This window comes from Emydura macquarii, unplaced genomic scaffold (assembly GCF_026122565.2).
Source record: "Emydura macquarii macquarii isolate MOO-44397 ecotype Brisbane River unplaced genomic scaffold, CSIRO-AGI_Emac_v2 contig_1253, whole genome shotgun sequence".
NCBI lineage: Eukaryota > Metazoa > Chordata > Testudines > Chelidae > Emydura > Emydura macquarii.
In genome coordinates this window covers 96,214,098-96,233,105 of record NW_027131390.1, presented here as the reverse complement: position 1 = coordinate 96,233,105, position 19,008 = coordinate 96,214,098, and the positions used below count along the sequence as shown (strand labels likewise).

The following is a 19,008-nucleotide window of genomic DNA, read 5'->3' as shown; positions in this document are numbered from 1 at the left end:
TTTAGTCTGGAAAAGAGAAGAGTGAGGGGGGATTTGATAGCAGCCTTTAACTACCTAAAGGGGGGTTCCAAGGAAGATGGAACTAGTCTGTTCTCAGTGGTGGCAGATGACAGAACAAGGAGCAATGGTCTCAAGTTGCAGTGGGGGAGGTCTAGGTTGGACATTAGGAAAACTTTTTCACTAGGAGGGCGCTAAAGCACTGGAATGGGTCACCTAGGGAGGAGGTGGAATCTCCATCCTTAGAGATTTCTAAGGCTTGACAAAGCCCTGGCTGGGATGATTTAGTGGAGTTGGTGCTGCTTTGAGCAGGGGGTTGGTCTAGGTGACCTCCTGAAGTCCCTTCCAGCCCTAATCTTCTATGATTCTAAGTAGTAGTGGGCTTAAATTACAGCAAGGGAGATTTAAATTAGACATTGGGGAAAACTTCCTAACTGTAAGGGTAGTTAAGCACTGGAAGAAATTACCTAGGGAGGTTTTTAAGGCTAGGTTGGCAAACACCTGTCAGAGATGGTCTAGATAATACTTAGTTCTGCCTTGGTGCTGAGGACTGGACTAGATGACCTATCAAGGTCCCTTCCAGGCCTACATTTCTGTTCTCTGGTTCCTCAGCTGTGTGTCTTGCCTTTAGGATGCACTAAAGTACATAATTGTGGATCGAAATCATTAGGGTTTTTTTTTGTTTTTTTTCCCAATTTTTGACGTCTGTCCTTTCCATTGTATATCCTTAGAATTCTAAGTACTACTTCAATCTTCTCACTGGTCGTTAGTGGCATATAAAGGTCAAACATTCTTAGCTGGCTTCAATGGCAATGACAATGTACTATGTTCATTTTGCAGTTTTAGTCAAGCTGTTAAGAGCATCGTGGTTGTCCTGCTGTGAATTCTTTTGTCATTTACCATAACCGTTCGGCTCTTCATTGCTAAAGAAGGTGTCTCTTTAGTCAAGATATGCTCAGTGCCCTGGTAAAACTTAATGTCAGTGTTAAACTGTTACAGTGCCACCAATCAAAGTCATTGTTTTTTTTTCTTCTTCTTTAAAAGTTTATAGACTCTGAGCTAATGCCAACAAAGTTTGGTAAAATGTCTTGCCCAGCTTTCGCCACTGTCATTAATTCATAATCTTGCCAGATTTGCTGTAATCTAGTGCCAGCTCAGCAAGTTGAAATGAATTTTTGTGTAAAGTGCTCTCCATGTTGAGACCATTGGCAATTTATCACTTGATTTTTCTCTTCTTTCTTTGTGTGGAACTAAATGTAAACTGTCATTGTAAATCTCTAATTCAAGCAGCAGGAGAAAAGCGCACAATTTACGTATTTCAATACCACTCAATTAAAAAAAAAAATTCCCATATAAATGTACAATTCAAAATCCTTCTCCTGAATCAGTGATCCTCAGAGGAAAAGAGCCACAGGAGACGCATTAAAGAACCACTTGCAGCTCATGAGCCTCAGTCTGAGTGTCACTGCCCTGAATGCTTCAGACCTTATGGGTAAAATGTCCTTTTTGTTCCATGCATCTTGCTCTGCTATTATTCTTGCTTTTGAATTGATCAATTATTTAGTTTTAGTTTTATTCCCAAGGCCAGAAATCTTGAAGTCCTCTCAAAATCCCAGACTAACTTGTTCCTCATATATGTCTGTTTATACATCTGCCTGTTGCACCCTTCAGAACATACAGTTCCAGGAATGCATCTTTAATCTGACCTTGCACTGCTAATATTTTTATCTCAACCACTCACCATCTCTGCTACTGCAATCTGTTCAATCATAGTAGCTTCAGGAGACAATCAGACTGTGCTTCTACTCCAACTAGTACCGTCAGTTGTCTTCCCCAGAACTTTCTTCACAGTCAAGGATTGCTTTCATGTGCCAAGTCTTTCTACCTCCAGCTCTCTACTTCACCCCCTGCAATCTGATATCCGCCCCCTTCAGTGGATTCTCTGTACCTTGAAGTCTTTAAACCATTTTCGAGCACTTCAGTAACTCAGTCATAGGTGAGGGGTCTATTGGGTGGGTGAGGCTCTCTGGCCTGCATTGTGCCGGAGGTGAGACTAGATGATCATGATCTGACCTTCAAGTCCTATGAGTGAGTTTTCAATACATTGAAACAGTCTGGCCCAATTTCACTAATAACCTTCTCTGAATTCTTTTGTATTTAATTAGAAGGTGTTTTTTCTTGAGGAGTTTGCTACCTTAAACACTGTTGTTCATTCTTACTCTTCCACTTTTGCTCCTGGTTCTATCTAGCTGACGGCACCTTTAGCATTTGCATTTATGACTGCTCCTCTGGCAACCTTCAGAATCCTATTGCCTGTCTCCCTCTCCCTCATGGTGGCCTAACCTTCTCCCATAGTTCCATAATTTTGGACTGAAATCTTTTTACTACATTAGCATATCAGGTAACTAAACTTGCCCCCAAGTAATAGTACAGGCAACAGCCACTTAAATTCTGGCCCTTCAGCATCTTTGGATAACACAGTGCTTCCTACATTGCCACTTCATGAAGAATGGAAATGGAAATGTTCAGTAGAAAATGAATGGTAATGAAATTCTTTTTAAAGGAACATTATCACTTTTTATTTTTTTTTGGGGGGGGGGGGGGGAAATCTGCATTTTTTAATCAATTGCTCTTCCATAGGTTCCAGGGCCAGAAAGGATCATTGTGACCATCTAGTCTGAACTCCTCTATAGCATAGGCTATAAACTTCTCCAAAATAATTCCTAGAGCAAATCTTTTGGAAACGCATCCAATATTGTTTTAAAAATTCAGTTTTTGTTTAAACCCAAACCCAAAATTGGTATATATATTTAGTATAACAAAAATGAAGTAGTCTTCCTTAAAAGAACAAAGAAAAATTAAGACCACCTGTTGTTTTACTGATGGGATTTTTTATTGAATTAGTCTGTAACAAGCTTCTCCATTGTAGCTAAAATATTACATTGTACATAACATTTTCCTGTTTTAGATCAACTTGCTCAATTTTCATTTAGTTTCAAGGTGGATCATTCACTGAAGCCCTGTTTTGTTCAGACTAGCAACTCGAGGCTTCCTGTAGCTAAGAGATTGCTTTTGAATTGAAACATTATTCAGTCATGAATTGCTTCTTTAGTGTAGGAGTGAGTGTGTTTTATCACAAATGAGTTTGAGTGCAGAACAGCTGCTATTTTGACCAAATATTAAAAAAAAAAGTAAAATTAAGTGTGAGCTCTATAAAATGTTATACCTCTGTACGCTATATGTATTTAAAACAGAAAGTCCTTTTGTAAGAACCTCCTATGTGTAGTAATAGGATTTACTGCATTTAGAATAATATAATATATATAGTAGGAATACAGGTGTTGGCGAGGAATGAAACTAGATTTCATACCATCAAAAGATGTCATCAAAAACATGTTTAGTCTTGTTGATCAGCCACTAATTAAATAAATCCTTGTTTAATAGCATACAAAATCTGACCCTAGTGTAATGTTCTAAATTAATTTGATGATGATATATTAACTAAGGTAATGAGATAACAGAAAGCAGCTATTTTAACATTACACTAGTCAGCATTTTTTAAAACCGTTCTTTCAATTTGTTTCTTATTACTGCCCATTGTACAAAATGATTTTCTACTTTAGTTGGATTACTATCTTATATGTTCCACTTACAAGTTTTCTGCCATATAAAGTTAACTTGGATAAATGTAAGACAGTAGGATAAAAAACAGTCTAAGCTTTCCATAGACACTGTCTCAGAACTTCTGAGATGTTCTGAAGGGGAAAAAAAATAAACCCGGGGGACAACTGTGGCAAATCGGAGGAAGATATTTGCCTGGTATGTAACAGCAAAATTATGAACCCGGAGCTTCCTAATGTCAGATTTGTAACACCCTAAGGAGGGATCGCTTTCCTCCTTTGGCTGGAGCAGGACTGCCGTGGTGTAATTGCTAAAGAAGCTTCACTTACTCTCATAGTACACCTTCTTTGGAGGCTAGATTTAAGTATGAATTAGGAGGTTCTCTTGCAGCCCACATACCAAGAGCAGAGCAATTCTGATAAATGGCTGGCTTAATATTACTGTTGTGTTCTCCTTCTTAAAAAACATGTCTGCCATATAACTTCCAGTGTCCAGTGATTGGCTATAGTGCACTTCAAATTCCTCTCATCAAGGAGGAGGAGTTCTTTGTATTGTGACTGCTGGAAAGAAAAAATCTCTGTTTGAAGAGCTTACTTTGGAACCATGAGCCATTTCATCCTGTTGAAAAGATGAGTGTGGGGGGGAATAGGGACTGTAAAACTTCAGCCTTCCCATGCTTGCTTATGCCTTGCTGAAGTGAAAAATTAACATATAGGTCCTTGCTTTTTTATATTCTTATTGGTTAGAGTAGTGGGCTGATGAGGGAAAAGATCTGCCTTTTAAACTTTGAAAATAGAAATGATGGTTCTACTTTCCAATATGTGATCAAAGAACTGTTAAAAAGTTTAAAATGGAGGAACCCAGCAGTCCTTGAACTCCTCCTAGGAGAGTTGAGGTGTCTCAATTCTTGCCTAATTTAGTTGTGGCTCAATTATGGGGTGGGAGGGATATTAAAAAAATAAATCAACAGGCAGAAATCGGAAGGCACTCAGGGAAGACCAGGAGCGAAATTCTAGTGTAAATAGCTACATGTTGATTGGAAGAGAGAAGGCCTTGAGAAAAAGAGCAGGTAATTACATAAATGTTATATAATTGCATTATTTCTGTTGCAGTAGTACCCAGATCAGTACTAAGGCCCCATTGTGTAAGTGCTGTAGAAATGCAAAGGAGGCACAGTCCCTGCCTAAAAAACTTGATTATCAAAGAGAGAAAAATAAATAAGCAAAAATGTGATTTTAAAAAAAAAAAAGAAAGCAGCATTCTTCATACGTCTCTAATTTTTAAAACCTTTTTTTATTAAGGCAAAAGTTAAAATAAAACATAAGCATACTGCTTTGTTACATTACTTATTCAGCATCAGCTTAATGTTCAAAGAACCTGGCTTCTTGATTAGGGAGCCCTCCTCAGAGTATGCTAGAAAGAGTGACCAAATTTCTAAATACCTATCCTTAGTCCAATTAAAATATAGTACCTCACCCATCTTGTTTCTCTGAAACAACTTCTGTTGGTGAAGAGACAAGCTTTTGAGCTTACACAGAGCTCTTCTTCAGGTCTGGGAATGTACTCAGTGCCACCTCTAAACTCAAGGTGGAACAGATTGTTTAGCACAAGGAGCTAAAATGTTGTAAAAGACTATTCAAGATGAAGTGGGCAGTTAAACATCTCTAAAGTCTGAGGAGAAAGGAGGATTAGCAGGTTATAGTTTGTAATCCACAAATCCAGTGTCTTTATTCAGTCCATGATTTTTAGTGTCTTAAAGTTATGAATTTAAGCCCCCAGCCTCATCTTTGGAAGGCATTGGGCAAGTTTTCTTTGAGCACGGGGCCGGAGAGGTCAGATGTGGAGTGATCATTTTGTGACACGTGTTCACCCACAGGAGATATGGTGGTTTTTTTTTTTTTGTCTTATAATTTATCTGCATGAATTCATTTGAGAGCATAGTGATTGTCTGATTGGTGGTGGTAGTTGTTTTTGGAGCATTTAGTCCACTGGATGAAGTTCACAACATGTTGTGATAGACATGTATAGGACCTATGGATCTTGAAACGTGTTGTTGGGAGTATTGATCATTCAAGGAGTGAAGCTATGTCTGCAGGTATTGCATCTGTTATGGCAGGCTGTGGTGCCTCTCTGAGCTGTTGGGTCCTGGTCTGTGGGGAGCTTGCTCTGATGGTGAGGCTTGGGGGTGGTTTGAAGGCCAGAAAGATTTCTTTCAGGATGTGATCCCCATTGAATATGGGTTGTAATTGTTTAATGATATTCGATGTAGGTTCCAGTGTGGGGTGGTGGATGACAACTAGGGATATGTGGTCATACGTGTGGTGTGGTGTGGGTTGTTTTTTTTTTTTCCCCCTCTGTATTGAAGCAGGTTCTCTTGGGGTATTGGGGTGGCCTGCCCACGATGCAATCATCTTCTCTGCTGGAGTGTCCTTGTTTGGTGGAGGTGGCGTTATCAGTGTTGAGGTGTATATACCAGACTTTTTTCTTGGAGTCTATTCTGTGATATCTGAGTGCCTGGGATGTTTGGTGTGAATACTGGATCAGTGAAGGTAAGTGTGGTGATCCATAGGTTATCTGTAGTGTTTGCTTGCTGAAGCTGATCATGGTGTCTAAGAAGCTGATGCTGGTGTAGGAGTTTTCTAATCAGAGATTCATGGATGAGTTGTGGTTGAAGTTGTGTTGCAAATCTATGAGGGAGTTTAGGTCATCTGTCCAGAGGATGAAAATATCAATGATGTATCTCAGGTATAATATTGGTATCATAGAGCATCTTTGTTGTGGAGCTTCTCTTGTGTATATACTTGCTGTGAACGTTTTTCCATTACAGGAACGGTCCATATTTTACTATATCACAATTCCATAGGAGGAGTTGTCCAATCTTTTCCAATAATGTGCAATAGACTCTAGCTGTTAATAAAAAAAAAAAAATTTGTCATTCTGTTTAAAATGCAGCTTTTTACTGAAGCATTAAGTAAGAAGGTCAGGGGTTCTCTAAGAAGCCACTGTTTTGTCATAAGATGAAGACCTTTAATAATTTTCTCCCAAAATCACCATGTGGAAGTATGTTCCTCTTTACATGTAACCCCTCCTATCTAGTAGCAAAAATATGATGGATCTTAACTGGAGTCAAATGCCATCTATACAGTAATTTATATAAACATTTCTTTGAGCTACACAAATTGAAGAAGTGTATACCCTTTCCTATATAGAGACTTCACCTATCCAGGTCAATTTCTTTGGCCAGTTCCCTCTCCCATCTTTTTATCTGCCAAATTTTAAGTTGCTGGTTCTGTATGTTGTAGAACATAGATCCATAACCCAAATATTCAACAAACCATCCTACTAGATTGTGTACAATTCCAGTTTCTTACGCTTGGCTAGCGTTATTATTTCTGAGTGTGAATTGGGGAAGAAGATGAGGTGGGGGTCTTTTCCCCGCCTCTCCTGCAATTTGGGGCCTCTTGTGCACCAAGTGATTGGTGGTTGCACACACAAAAGAGAGAAGACATGTTTAGGAAAATAGCAGCCTGTACAGTAAAGCAGATTTGGAATGAAGAGAATCTGGAGAGGGTAGGTCACCTCACTTAGATGTCAAAAAGTCATGCATGACCTCACTGTGCTCCCCACTCTGCTCCCCAAAAAATACAGCCTGACACTGGATTCTTGATTTTTCCGCTTCAGGATTGTAATAGATGAATGTAATTAGATCAGATGCACTATCATATAATTAGAATCACTCTTGATCTTCTCTTGCTCATGAATATAATTTTGTTCTGTACATCACTGGCTGGTTCCTGTCTTTCTTAGCTTAGAATTAGTTACACTGTGTGTGTGTGAGTGGAGAAAGGTGGCAGATAGCGGGGGCCCTGGTTTAATTACTTTTCTCAAGTCTCCTTTATCATCTCACTGCACTTAGTGTTCATCAGAAAGGTGCTACAAAAGATAGAGAAAACTGCGTGGTCCAGCTCCACCTGGAATACTAGAGTTCGTTTTGGTCTCTACTCAAGGGTATAACTGAGAATCAGAAGGCTAACAAATGTTTGAACCTGGTGAGACTTGCATAGAAAGGAATTAAATTGCTTCAATTGTTTAGTCTGAAAAACAGCAAAAGGGATTTGAATGACTCTTTTTAAAACAAATTATGAAGAAAATTGTCAGACTGATCGGACTCTTTCCTTTATATCCTAATCCCATGGTATGAGGATGATACTTGATGACAAGAGAAAATGCTCATTTATGAGATGTATATTCAATCTGTAGATATTGCTGCACGCAGGCTAGCTGAGATATTTATAAGGAGCCGAATACCTTATCTCATTGCTGAATGTGAATATTATGAAGAAGCAAAAGACTTTAGATCTAATGGTGTTTACTCTCTTCTCTCTTGCATTAGGAGGGAGTGTACATCCATCATAAAATCCTATTTAGGATTCTATTTTTCAAAAGCACTCTGCATTGGCCTAATGGACACACTTCAGTCAATGATCAAACTCGATTGACCTCAGTGGGAGCTGAGTTAGACCAGTGCCTAGTGTTTTTGAAAATTCCACCCTTCGTTGCATGATTCCTTTAAGAAAGGCTTGGAGAAAAGAGACTTATTCATTAGCACCAAGTCCTACTCTGAAACATTGCTTATGAGGGAAACAGGCTGTTAAGAGAGGATGAGTTCTGCTGGAGCTCAGAGATCCCCACTTTCTCAGTGACCTGGCCCAGAAAAGGGAGGCTTGGTTGAGAGAGGGAGAAACGGTTGGCCAGGTGGTTCCTTTTTATTTGTGCATATAGTAGCTTTGAAGAAAACTTGGATCTGAGCTATCATAGGGGCCAATGCATCTTTACTGGACCTCCTCAGCTGTGAAGAGCAGCGGACACGGTTACAGGTGGTGGGCCAGTCAGTCTTCAGTCTTAATGATGTCCATTCCTGATTCTGGGGTAGCTCTATGTATCTCAGCAAGCCCCACTCTGATTTTGTTGCAAATAATTTGTTGTCAGAAAGTAATCAAGACATATCTGCCCCTGTGTAAGCGGAAACTGTTAGCAGCTGTCGACTTTATTCGCAATCACTATGTGCAAGTGAGGAACATTACCACACTATTCCTGGTCAAATAAGTATTATGGGATTGAATTTTCAAAAACACCTAAATCCCACTTTCAGAAGTGATTTAGGCACTTTAGAGCCTAAGTCACTTATGTGATTTTGAAAACTTTACCCACTGAATACTGTGGTAACATTAATTAGGCAAAACTGTGTTTCAAGTTGAATACTCTTATCCCATATGTTTTATTTCCAACATGCTTCAGTACATCACTTCCAGTGGTCACACAGGAAATCGAATTCCATCTGTACATGCATGGCATGCATATATCTCATAAACTAGCGAGGCGTGTTAAAGGATCTCTTCACCTTCCTTTAAAGCACTGGGTATTGGCCATTGCCTGAGGAGGAGAACTGGATCAATGGTCTGTTTTTAATGAACCAGTTTGGGTAGTCTGTATCTCTTCTACCTTCCACTGCAAAAACACACTTTTAATGGAATCCTTTTCAAGCAGGCTTGAGGGTGGATTTGAGTCTGTACTCCTGTAATTTTCTGGGTTCATTACTTTAACAGACTCTGTTAGAGGTCACTGAAGTAAAGATTCTACCCTGATTTGAGGAAGGAGATAACTTTGGTATGAAATATCTCACTCTATCTTGACTGATTTTTTTTATTAATTATGGTATTTCCAAGCAAGCACTCTTTTTTTTTTTTTTCTGAAAACTCTCAGATGGGTTATAAATTTTTGGATCTTTAGAAATTGGCCCTGGATAAAAAAAATCTGAAACATTGGGCTTTGTTTAAAATAAATAAATACATTAAAAAAATGCCACTTTTGGGGGGGGGGGTGGTGGAGGGACACATTGTTTCCCCTTCCTCTCTCTCTGCAACTCACCTAACTAAAAAATATCCACTCTCTTCAGGCCCACAGCCAGCTCAGCATCAGGCTAGTATCTCCAGGGGAGCTTGGGTACATTTTGCAATACAAAATACCCAAACCCTTCACTTCTATGCAGCTCTATAACTCCTTCTGTCAGAGGTGGAGAATTCTTGCTATTGTATATCTTCTAGAAAATTACCCTTTCCACATGAGGCTGCACCTCTGGTGAATTACTGTAGCTCTCCAGCTGCAACAACTTACAGGAACAGTTCCACCCGACCCATATGGGAGCATTTCTAGACAGTACAAAGGAGAAAAATTCAATTAAGAGGAGTAAAATTTACCCATCTGTACTGAATCTTTCCTTGCCTTCCCTTCGGGTTCTCAGTGTGTGAAAAGAAATGTTTGGGCTGCATGGGCCCTCTTTTAAAATTCTTCTGCAGTTGACTGAAAGTTGGGGAGACCCATCCCTTCATTAAGTTACTGGGATGGATGAGTCCCTTCCGCCTAAGCCTAACTGCTGAGGTATTTTGGACTTTGTCTTCGATCAAGACTCAGCCACAGAATGCCCTGCTTCCTTTCTCATTAGAAGGGTTATTAATCTTTCCATCTTGCTTCCAACCTATTATCTGACACAATACAATGGGAACAGGATCAGGCACATGATTTTTGTGTTTGCAGTATTCATTATGAAAACAAGACACTTCATTTCTCCCTTAAATTGCTGCTATAGTGTTGTGTGTGTTCCCATAGCCTTTGCAAATTATTTCTTCCTTGAGCTAAATAGTGCTGAATTTTGCACTTGGTATTTAATTTCATTTTCATTTAAACTCAAAGCACTCTACGCACATTACTGAATTAAACCTCCTTGTTGTTGATATTTTGAATGACTTTACTAACATCACAATGAGTCAGTGAAAGAGCTGGGGCTAGAACTGAGGTCAGACTTCTAGTCCCACGCTTAAGCAACCAAATTACCCTCCTTTTTCCACCGGTATTGTGAATGGTATAATGAATTTCTGTTCTTCCCTCCTCTTAGTTTGGACATCGTTACATCTAGACTGTGCACTTTGATGCAAAATTTAAATGGCTGCACACCACTTTTTTAATGGAACTTGCTCTGGTTTCTTTTCTCACTGAGTCTGTTGTACATTGAAAATCAGCTGGCAGTCATGTTTTTGCTCTTCTTTAATGTACTAATAATTTCATTTTCAACTTGTTAGCTACAGAGCAGTAGGTTTTCATCATCTGATAGTTTTGAATGCAAAAGCCATCTTAGGAGCCCAATAATATCTTTCCAGTTTGGAAGAGCTTTGCTGATTCCCACGATGACAATTAGTTCTGTCTAAAATGTAGCTCAGACCTGTCTTTCTGGCAGCGCTCTTCAGTATCTCTCATATCCGCTGATCTAATATTTTGCCTCCCTGGATTTATATTCAGCTGTTAACTGTTCAATGAATTCTGTCACTGGCTTGTGCAAGATGAGACTCCTGGTACAGGTGTCTAATGCTGCAATGGCTAATTTTGTAATGTTTTTGAAAAAAACTAAATTCTAAATTGTATGTTTGCTGATTGCAACTTTGAATTTATATGAGGTTTATAAGGAAAATGCACTTTTTTTCCAGTGGTTCTCTAACACATGAGGAAAACAAGTCTTCATTCTTTGTAAAAGGAAATCAGAGGCAACCATTCCAAAGAAATTGTTCTGCAGGGGAGAAACATTACTAAAAGATTACTTTTCCTTTTTCTATCCCTCCTCGCAAGATTGTGTCTATTCCAGTATTTCAGCTGCTTTTTAATGAAGACATTTTTATTTTTATGGTGATCTGTACATTATAAAGGCCTTTTTGACAGCTGTGACATTAAAATAATTCTGAAATGAGACCACTGTGGAAATGTAATTAATACCTTTTTAGACCATTGCTCTTTCATATTAGCTGAATATGGAGGTGCATTTTTTTTTTAAAAGTAGTCTTGAATTACAATTTGATTAGTATATGTTATCACCATTTTTGATAGTGATTGGGCGTGGATACATGATGAGAGAGAGAGAGAGAGAGAGAAAACACAACACTTTTCATCTCTAGGCCAAGTAATATGGTGAACCTAAAAAGAACTGCTGATCACTGGCTCAAATGAGACTCATGTCAGTCTTATGCATTATTACTATCTAATAATGACCACACTGCACATTAAGTGGTGTGGGGGCCCTTGTCTGTCTTGTAGCAAAAAGTGTGTGGCTCCTTTAAAGGCTAGAAAGCCCGAGTGACTTGCTGTGGCAGATTCAGATGAAGAGAGTGTGGCGATTGCCATTGGGAAGGGATACAGTGATCAGATAAAATGGATGGGGAAAGCATTTAAAGGAGGTATTCTTCAAAGGGGCGGAGTTGGGGCTCCTATGACTTTTACACCTGGAAGACAATTCCCCCCCCTTTATAGCCCACCTTAGCCCTCATTCGAAGATCGGGGGGATGGTGGATCCCAGCAGCAGGCTGGCTGTGGACCAGGATGGGGACAAACACTCCCCTCCCCTGCCTTAGTATCTGTAAATGTTTATGGAATTACCTGCATTGTACACTTTTATTGGCTTATTACTCCAACAGCTAGGAATAAAGCTTCAGCCTAATTAAACCACATCCAGTGTCTCCTGTCCTCCTTCCAGCATAGCCGGACAATGACTGCTTACTAGCCTATGAAATGAGACAGACGTACATCCAGTGTCAAACTGGACAAGCGTACGCATCAAACGCACCACTAATTCTCACCCTTCTTAGCCACTTTGCTGAGACGGCCAAGGATGGAATGGTCCTGGAGAATGAACTACCTTCTCATCCAGAGATGGGATCCCTTCCAGAGAGGGGTTGAGGCCGGTTGGCATGGCATCGTGAGAAGGCTGAATTGCTGCATGTTGTGTGGAAAACAAGACATCAGTCTTGTGTTACTAACCTGGTACTAGACTGTGAAAGAGAATTATACAGTGAAAATAAAACATCAAAGATTAAGCAGTCATTTCTTTCCCCTCAAAACCCTGCGGTTATGGCCTTGTTCACAAAGTATTGGCACATCCTTGATTGGGGGGGGAATCAATAGATATGTACATGATTAAAATGAATAATAGGAAAAAGTGAAGATGAGTAATTTTTTTTTAAATGGTTAACTTTTAAAAGAAATTATATGGGGGAGATTTTGGGAAAATTTTCAAAGGCACAAATGGGAGGTAAGTGCCAATTTGTGCCTTTGAAAATATTCCTCATAGTTATTTCTAAAAGTTAAGCATTTAAAAGTTTTAAATTATAAGCATTCGTTGCTACAGGTGAGAGAAGACTGGGACTTACACTATATAATGCATGTAGCTTTTCATTTAGAAGCTAACCACCACTGTTCATCCAAAAAAAGGTTGCTCTTGTTGAGTGACCATACTTTTACTGTGAATCTTTCTTGTATAAGCCACAGATAGAATAAATTGCAATTTATAGCAGCCAAGGGATTCTAAATGAAGTTGTATGCAGTGCTTCCGTTGCAAATTGATGTAATTTTGCAGCAGCACTTCTCTGCCAGTAAGGGAGAAACACTGCATGCAATAGAGCAGACGCAGGAGAGCTGCAGAACAATCCGTCTTCTCAATGAGATGAGAAGGAACTGGAGTTACCTGCACTCTCTGCTACTCCATGTCATTGTTTTAACCCAAACTTAGCAAACCCGTTCACCATATTGCTACCAATGATCACTTGTTAACATCCTGGTTGGGGAGAATGGGGGAGGGGTGAAAAAGAGAAGAGATGGTAGCCTCACCCTGTGTGTGAGACCAAGAGTTCAATCTCTTCCAACCCTTTTGTGGTTAGAACTAGAGGTGCATTTGCAGTGATGTCTGGAGAATCTCGTACATGGGCCTGGTGCCATTTCTCTCTCACCAGCACTGCCACCAAAATCATCCACGATCCTTTCTTTAAAGGGATAAACCTAAATCTGTTTGCCAGTAGTTCCACACTAGACATATTGCAGTTTTGAGAGAGGAGCTGCCAGAAGCACTAAAAGTGTAATTTACAACCAGACTGCACTCATTCTCATTAACATCTGTGATTTACTTAAGACAGTAATAGCTTCTCTGACTGGGAAAGAAAGCAAGTTGTTTTAGAACAGTATAATTGGGTATTTAGTTATTAAAATTTTGCAGTTGAGTCTCCCATTTCCTGTGCTCAGCGCCAGAACTGGTAGGCACTGACAGCTTTCTAAAACAAAACACTGCTTGCTTTCTCTGCACTTGACCATGCAAGAAAGCTTCGATTCACCCACCACATTGCATATGTAAACTGCTGAAGCCCTTAAGATTGACACCACACTTGAATTTAATTATAGGAGATTGCCTAAAATGCTTGATAACACGTCAGTTGCACAGCAAGGCACACACACACACACACACACACACACACACACACACACAGTGTGTGTGTGTGTGTGTAATTCATCTCTCTCAGAAGCATGCATGATGTGCACACCCTATTAGCTGTTATAACAGTAAGATCTTTGGAGCAAGGACCCTGCCTAAATTCTTCTTATAGTATCTAGCCCCACTGGGCCTATGGTTCTGATTCAGCTGCTGCTATGGTACTACTATAATTCCTACACTGCTGGACAGGGACTCTGATCCCTTCACTGAAACAGTATTTTTTTGCTTTGAATATCAAACAGTGAAATGTCAAAGCCCCTTGCAAATGGCTACATTATATCACTACATACAAAAGAGAAATCCTAACTCATGATTTGCCCAGGACAGCCCTATGGGACACTAGCCTACCAAGTGCTAAATGTACTTTACTCCCAGTGACAGCTATGGGAGTTCACAGTGCTCAGTACTTCACAGGAGGCTGGCTCGCATGTGCCTGGTCCCACCAACAGTCTTATCCAAGAATTAACCATGTGTGGCATGTGGCCTGAAAAAATGTTAACTAATTAGACTGCATCTGAAAATAATTGATGGGCTTTAGTTCTGTTCTGAATGACTGTTTATTTTATTTAAAAAAAAAAAAAAAAAAAAAAAAGGTTCTTGTTAAGCAGATCTGCCGCCCCCTCTTCCCCCTGGTGTATTCAGACATGTCTGCCAGCATTAGTGGCAAAAATATGCCCTGACAAAAAGGCATGACAAAAATTGGCCCTGTAGAGACAGCACAACTCAGAGAGAAGAAGCTGGATTGTGTTCGCCCTTGCATGTGATCAACAGACTTGTTTGCTCAATTCCAATTACAACATTACACATGTGCAAAGCCACTGATGGCAATGGTGGCAAATAACCAGGCTGCAGAGATGGGAAGAATCTGGCTCGCAGGATCTTTTGTTAACTGGAGATGATGCACAGTTAGCAGACAGCCTAGCCTGATTTTCAGTTCCCACGTTGAATTTGCAGAGCTGGCTGGTGTGAATGGAGCACGTTTGATATGGAAATCATTAGGACCATCACCCCATCCCTACAATGTCACTTTCACAGTCAATGCCCGGTTTTTGGATTACACTAGTTTTCTCCCTCTCTAGAATAGTAGAGTTATTTTGTTGTTGCTACTGTTTTAAGGAAAATAACTACTTCTGAAACTTGAGGCTTGGCAGTGATATACCTAATAACTTGATGACCTCATTCAAACTGGATGTAGCAATGCACGTATTGACTTGTTTCAGTGAACATCAAAATTTATCATCTCCTGAAATATTGACACAGACAAGGCAGAGGTCAATATTTTATCTTTTGGATTAACCAAGCTTTTATAGTCACCTCAACAGACATTGTCTGCTTACTATTATGTATTATGATGTTTGTCCTTCAGCTAACGAAGCTTATATGTGGGAGGCAGTGAGAGAAATGATTTGTATGCTTCCCATGTTTTGATTTCACTAGATACTTTATACTGTACATGGAGCATAATCCTACAGTCCTTATTTAAACAAAACTCTCATTGATGTCTGATACTTTTTGCATTAAGGAGTTCAGGGTTAGGCAATTGATTATCAGGAAATATAAAGTTAATTACCAGGAGGAGAAAGGGCTGTAGTTTCCATCTTTTCCATTGTGCAGACTACAGTTGCCTTATGCCTCGTTCTGTGGTAACTAAGAAAGAAGGTGTGTTTTGACAGTACATTGAAGCTTAGATGCAGAGCTGACTACAGAATGCACACTGAGAGCAATTTGGTGTTCAAGGGAGTCATGTTTGCCAACTTGTCAGAGCCCTGGTTGCTGCCTCGTGAGTAAGCCTTTCTTTTTCTGTCACCTGCCTGCCTCATCCAGTTGCATTTGCGCACGCACGCGCATGCTCTTTCTGACTTGTTCTGATGTCTGTCATTGCATGGAATTACAATGTTCTTTGGTGGCCTAAAGCACTACAGCTCGCTATTGTAATAAGAATAGAGGATCCTTCTTTTTCCTCAGGCAGTATCTGGCAGCTCCTACACCACATGCGTTTGCTCAATGTTCTCCACATTGTCTCACGAAGTGGCAGACGTTCCATGGCCTAAAGAAGAGCAGCAGAAGCATTAATCAGCCATGAACACGGTGCACCGATTTGAGACATTTAGTCTATCTTTAAGGACAAAGACTGCAATTTTTTTCTTAAAGGGTTGGGAAGGAATATGCAAAATTAGCAGAGAACTAGATAATTAGAGTCAATCACTGTCCCATCCTGTGCCTCAAAGAAAGAAATGTTATCACCAGTCACAATATAACTTGCATGGAAACAAAGTTTTGCCTTGGAACATCTCAGCATTGGTTTTTTCTGTGTCAGAAAGCCTATCACCATGCAACTGTTAGTCACCCATCCCTTATTTCCAAAAAACACCATTTTTAGCTACGTTTCTCTTGCAGGAGGGAGGGGAACAATGCCAAATGGTGAACTAGTGAGCAAAGGACCATCCTTTTTTAGGACAGCCAAATACTTCTTTCCTTAAAGCATGATTTTAAAGTAAGATAAGGAAACACTGGTACTTTGCTGCACCTAGATCTCCACAGTGGAGCATGGTGGGCTGGCTTCCATCAGGGTCTAAAGAGATACTGGTTTAGTTGGCGGGCTGGGTTTGCCCCAACTAATAACTGTGTGTGTGGTAGACTCAGACAAGCTTTTAAAGAAAAGCCTGCAACTTCTGATTTTTTTTTTTTTTTTTTTTTTTTTGTGCTTAAATTCAGGTCTTGGAAAATATATTAGATACTTGCTAGGCAGAAGACTAAACCTCTAAATCTACTGGATTTGAAAGATTAGGGGCCAGAGAAGGGGAGTGTCAGGGAGAAGACACTCCCTCTCTGCAGCCATCCATTCTCCCACTGCTGCTAACAAAAAGAGTTGGAATTTTGACTAGAGTGAAGTCTTTAGACTCTTCTTGGGCTGCCATCTTTTTGTATCAGTCTCTGATTAGTTAGCTGTTGTCTGCAATTGAAGTGCCACTCCTTATAGCTACTGGAATAGAGGAACTTTCTGCTGCTTCTCCTGGGTCACACAAGGGAAAAAGGATCTCCCTCAACACTTTCTCCCTTACTTTCCTACCTTCTGCAAGGAGAGCACTGTGCTACTCTAACCTTCCTTCAGCTTCTTTCGGGAGGCGATAGTGTCTTCCTTACAAATAGCTGCATTGTCTGTCTATTCTGATGCTCATATCTTTTTCCAAGCAGTAACATTCATGTTAATTTCACTTCTCCACACACAATTCTGAATAACAGCCATAAAAATGACAATGGTCTAATTTATTTTCACTCGGTTGCTCTCAAAGTAATGGGCAGTAGAAGAGGCACAGGAGTTGCCTGCAGATTCTGGGAGACAGCACTACATGAGCCTTCCAAACGTTGATCATCTTAGCAATCATAAGAGGGAGAGAGCAGTATTTTGTTTTTTCTTAATGAAACCAAAAACTGATGGCTTAGATTTCCATGTGTGCAGTGAAAAACAAGTAGATTTCCAAGCCCATATTAAATCAATTAAAAAAAGAGGTGGCATTGTATTAGTCAGTTAAGTTAATGCTAGGTGTCTGGTTTAAAAAATGTGATAACCTTTGTGAAAAAACATTTAACAGTAAAAGGTTTCACAACTAGTTAGTATTAACTTGGGTAGTGACTGCCATCACCGAAAGAGTAGGAGCAGAGGGCACAAAAGTGGCAAAGATGCCTTCTTTATAATGAAGGCAAATGGCAAACTCCAAGTGCAATCTACAGGAATGTGGGCCCATGGCAGTGAATTTAGAATTTGTAAGATATAAGTTTTGCTGAATATTTTCCTCTTCTAGGATCTGATGTAGCTAGTTTTACAAAAGGTGATTTCAATCGGGTCGGTTGGGGGGAGGGTCTGCATTTCAGTACAGAGTGGGGCACTAATGTCACATTATACCCTGAAGTGGAATATAAATACCAGGCCTCCTATGAAAACATAAAATGTAGAAAGCTAAAAATGTCCTACTGAATCAAGTGCATTTGTCTGTACTTGACTCATAACTCAGCTAACCATATGCTTATATTCCACTGACAGTTGCCATTTAAATGTCAGTTTACAAGCAGATGTTGAGAACCCTCCTTTGTGCCATTAATTTAATCACAGAAAAATAAAGTTTAGGATTTAACCCTGCTGCTGCCAACTGAGAGTCCATCTAGGAGCAGAATCCTATAAAATATTAATAATTAGGGCAAATAGTATAATTAGAACGGACAAGGAGAATGTACTTGATGTGACAGTGGCCACAGAAGTGGTTAATAGAATATGGCAGCAAAATAAAAATATAGATTGTCTGTAATTATATTTTCACTAGATGACTCCAGGTTCTGTGGATTGGGCTGGCCGTGCCTAGATGTAGTGTGGAAATAACATACTTTGACAACAAAGGGGGGAAGAGTCATCAGATGCAGGCACATTCTGATCTGTTCAGCAATGGAACAAGCAAAACCTGTAAAAATCCTGTGTGCTCCTCCAGGCTTCGGATCCTGCTAGCTGGAATGTATTTAAAATCCCCCAGTAAAGAGTCATGAATTTAATTTAGTATCCTATAGCCCAGGGGAAGGTTTTGAGTCATAAAAAGTATAGTTGAGAGAGAAATGACTGCCAAACTCATTCTATTTTGTGCCCATGAGGCATATTTATGTCATTGGCACTTAGGCTTTAGGTTTACTTCACTACAAAGACAATCCTTTATCACTTACGAAGATTTGATATCGTAGCTTCCCGAAAGAAGCTTTATACTAACAATTATTTTAATTTAAACTTGCAGCCATTTGTCAAGATTTGCACAATTTTTAAAAAGAGGGCTACATTTTAAAACTAAATTACTAGCTGGTTGGGGTAAAGTGTTGTGTAGTTTGCTTAATGTTTAAATTTACTTGCCTTTTATCCAAGGATTTCAAAGCACTTGAGTTTCATGCGTTTTATTAAGTTAGCTGAAATCACTGAGTCAATGTTGACTGAATTATAAGTGCAGACACTTACTCTTGCTTCAAAGCTGGCATGCATTTACTAGTATGCGTTC

The 19,008-nt window shown here is 39.6% G+C and overlaps 1 protein-coding gene and 1 long non-coding RNA gene across 2 annotated transcripts in view; one reads left to right on the top strand and one right to left on the bottom strand.

Moving 5' to 3' along the window:
• Positions 1–19,008, top strand: part of GPR39 (G protein-coupled receptor 39) — a 107,858-nt gene that overhangs the window by 83,437 nt on the left and 5,413 nt on the right. The gene's annotated exons all lie outside the window — the stretch shown is intronic.
• Positions 4,888–12,433, bottom strand: LOC137153784 (uncharacterized). The gene is made up of 2 exons (XR_010919900.1): positions 12,297–12,433; positions 4,888–6,525 (listed from the first exon to the last, which is right to left on the bottom strand). It is a non-coding gene; the product is annotated as an uncharacterized lncRNA (long non-coding RNA).